The following is a 3626-nucleotide window of genomic DNA, read 5'->3' as shown; positions in this document are numbered from 1 at the left end:
ACTATCCGTTGCAGCCATGCGGATAAGATGCCTGTCATCTCGACTGCTAGTGATAAGAGGCCGTAGGGATCCTGTACGGCGTTCCATATTACTCTCCTGAACAAACCGATTCCATATTTTGCGAAGAGTCAGTGGATCTCGACCAACACGAGCAGCAATGTCGCGATACGATAAACCGCAATCGCGATAGGTTACAATCCGACCGTTATCCAAGTCGGAAACGTGCTGGTATGCATTTCTCCTCCTTACACGAGGCATCACAACAACGTTTCACCAGGCAAGGCCGGTCAACTGCTGTTTGTGTATGAGAAATCGGTTGGAAACTTTCCTCATGTCAGCAGGTTTTAGGTGTCGCCACCGGCGCCAACCTTGTGTGAATGCTCTGAAAAGCTAATCATTTGCATATCACAGCATCTTCTTCCTGTCGGTTAAATTTCGCGTCGGTGCACGTCATGTTCGTGGTGTAGCAATTTTTATGGCCAGTAGTGTATATACTTTACGTATTATTAACATGCAGGCTGACGGGTGAGCTATCAAAATCAGAGTAAACAGATCGGAAACAAATTACAATTGCACAGGTGCTACACATACTCGCTCGCGCTTCCAAAGAAAAAAAGTCGCAAAAATTCACAGCCGTGCGAGCAATCGATGAGACTTACTAGTCGAAAATTAGATCTAAACAAAATTTCCAAAGGGATTTACTTTATTCAGACACACTCGTTCATGCATGCCTATTACATATAAGCAGGTTTGACAGTTTACCAGTGCCTCTCATTCTCAAGGCCAAGTGCTTGAATTATGCGAATACAATTACATTAGCTGTGGACTGAAAGATGTATCAAACAGTATGCTCACTGCAGACTTACATTACGGAGATTTTTGAGACACAGATATAACTACAGGTTTCTGTATTCCATGTTCCGGACTCTATAATAATTACGTCAGCCGCAGAGTAGGTCGTCAATTTGAAGGTAAATTTAGAACTTCTACTCCATAGCGTGTTTTTGGCGGTAGTTAAGAGAACCGATTTTGTTTGTTGCTTATTTGTAACCGCGAATACCATTAGAAATATAAAAAGTATCTTTTATAAGAGTCGATTTCAATACAACATTCGACACAACATTCCAAGCTGTCTTTTACTATAGTCTACGATTTTTTTTTTCTCTGAATTTGAAGTATCTATTGACTCTCTTGACAGTCAGACATATTGCAGACATCATCCCTCACAACTGCATAAGAGTGATGTTAAAATGTGCACCTCAGATCCAAGATGACTGATAGCATGATAAATATATCCTGAGGTAAATAAATCTTCGTTGAAATTATATATTTATACCAGGACAGTCTACAACTAATCAATACATAGCGGGAAGAGGAGGGATGTGACTCTCCTTGGAAATTTTAGTCAAATGAGAGGTAGCCCTGTGACATACACCAATGAACAGTGGTTCCAAGGTACTTTGAACATGAGAGTCCACTGATATAGAAGCCGGCCGGAGTGGCCGAGCGGTTCTAGGCGCTACAGTCTGGAACCGCGCGACCGCTACGGTCGCAGGTCCGAATCCTGCCTCGGGCATGGATGTAGTACTTAGGTTAGTTAAGTTGTAGGGGACTGATGATCTCAGCAGTTAAGTCGCATAGTGCCCAGAGCCATTTGAACCATTTGAACTGATGTAGAAGATATATATACAACTGTATAACTAGTATAACAACAATTGAATTCACGACATCCAGAGATTTATGGTTCCATAAGACATTTTAGTTGGTTTGGGGAGATGCATATGTGGCCGGAAGATGGCACAATGAAATGCTGAAACTGGTAACCTTCAAAATAAAATAAAGTGACATCTTAAGTTACACGGAAGTTGGTGAATTTCATTGACATTGACAAATGCTTTATGGGTGGTACTATTTTGAATTTCTTGCCGAACAAATATCGTCCTAAGTGTTATACAGCCCACACGATGGCGAGCAATTCTTGCTACACCGTACTATAATTCTGCTTGGTCTTATTAAGAGCTCTTGGTATAAAAGATATGGATAAATCCTTTCCCAGTATTCCCTGACTGAGGTACTCTTCCAAGGGCAAAGTTGCTAGTATACAGTCATTATCAACTCCTTTTGGAAGCTGGGTACTGCAATAGTGGCAGACAGATCAACTTTTCTTTTAGTTGTTGAAATGCCTCCTTCTGATACAATTTCCGGCTATAAGAAACTCGTTTCTGTAACAAGTCATGCAATAGTTTCGCCACTTTACTGAAGCTTCTTACAAGCCGGCGATAATATCTGACGAGACCTAGGAGGGCTTTCAGCTGTGTCGTCGTCTTCAGTTGAGGATATTTTTTCCATAACAATTTCCACTGGTAAGTCAGACTGCGGTCCTGAAGCTGTTAAGACATATCCTAACAAGGTGACTGATTTCTGCAGGAATTCACACTTAATCACTAACAACTTCGAATTGTCTGCCAGTGTCGCTGAACCTACCTTCCCATTCACAGCACATCTGTTGCTCTGAATCTGCCTCTACAGTGAATGAAGGTGCTGAGTCTAGCAAAACAATCAAAGTCCAAGGTCTGCAAAACTCGACACAGACGGTGGTGACTGGATACTGCCGTTATCTACTCTGATTTTATGTGCTGATGTATTCCTATTTATGTGGAGCGTAGGTTCACTATCACAAGAAGGCTTCCAGAATACTCTGTGATTCCCTAGGCGAGGCTGGTCATGTACACAGAAAACTTTCATTACCAGTAAGGCTGGGTCTGGAAAACTCATCCTTCTGCTACCCAAGTGTTGACATGGCGACGGTCAGATCGTCCTGTGTGTAGCTCTGTTTGTCGCATGGCGTCACAAAGTCGTCCCTCGCTGTTTTCTTTTTCAAACGCTGGGGTAACACTTCCCGCTTCCTCTGTGGATGGTTTCTGACCTGTTTCTGTGGAACAATTTTCAAGTTTTCTAATGAATATTTCTGATGAGATTGGCAACATCACATTCCGTTCCTAATCTATTACGTATTGAAACATTTCTATACATCTTTCTTCTGTTCATAGTGCTAAATTTGCACCTAATCAATTTCCCAGCATACATCGAATCTGCACTGACGTTTACAATATCCACAAAGTTTCGTTGTCATACGGTAATTACAGCCCACACTGGACCTCTGTGAATAGCTGCACTTACACTGTAACCACCCCGTACATTTTCCTTACCAAATCTTTCTTGCCCATAAGGTACATTGCCAACTGAAATGTAGGAGTGTGCACACGTAACTGACATTCAGTGAATTTTTGCTCAAAGATGTGCTGTGCACAGTATTCCTCTCCTCCAAATACTTTGTTGAACAAGAGTTGTACCTAAGTTGAAGTTCACTTCTCACAGGTTTAGATGGGTACAGATCGATACTGTCATTACAATAGTATAATTATGTCGTAGTGCTGCCTTACAAAGAGGCACAATTAAATAATTAGGTGTCATGAGCATTGAGAAATGATATCCATACTAACCACTATGGGTATAAAAAATGTTTATTTATTTCTGTTGATTTATTTACGTATAAATACTGTACATTAAATACTGCAAACAATATAAATACTATAACGCATAAATTAACATGTAACTATCTTTCA

This window comes from Schistocerca serialis, chromosome 1 (genome assembly GCF_023864345.2).
Source record: "Schistocerca serialis cubense isolate TAMUIC-IGC-003099 chromosome 1, iqSchSeri2.2, whole genome shotgun sequence".
In the NCBI taxonomy this organism is placed as follows: domain Eukaryota; kingdom Metazoa; phylum Arthropoda; class Insecta; order Orthoptera; family Acrididae; genus Schistocerca; species Schistocerca serialis.
Note: the sequence above shows the minus strand (reverse complement) of the source record.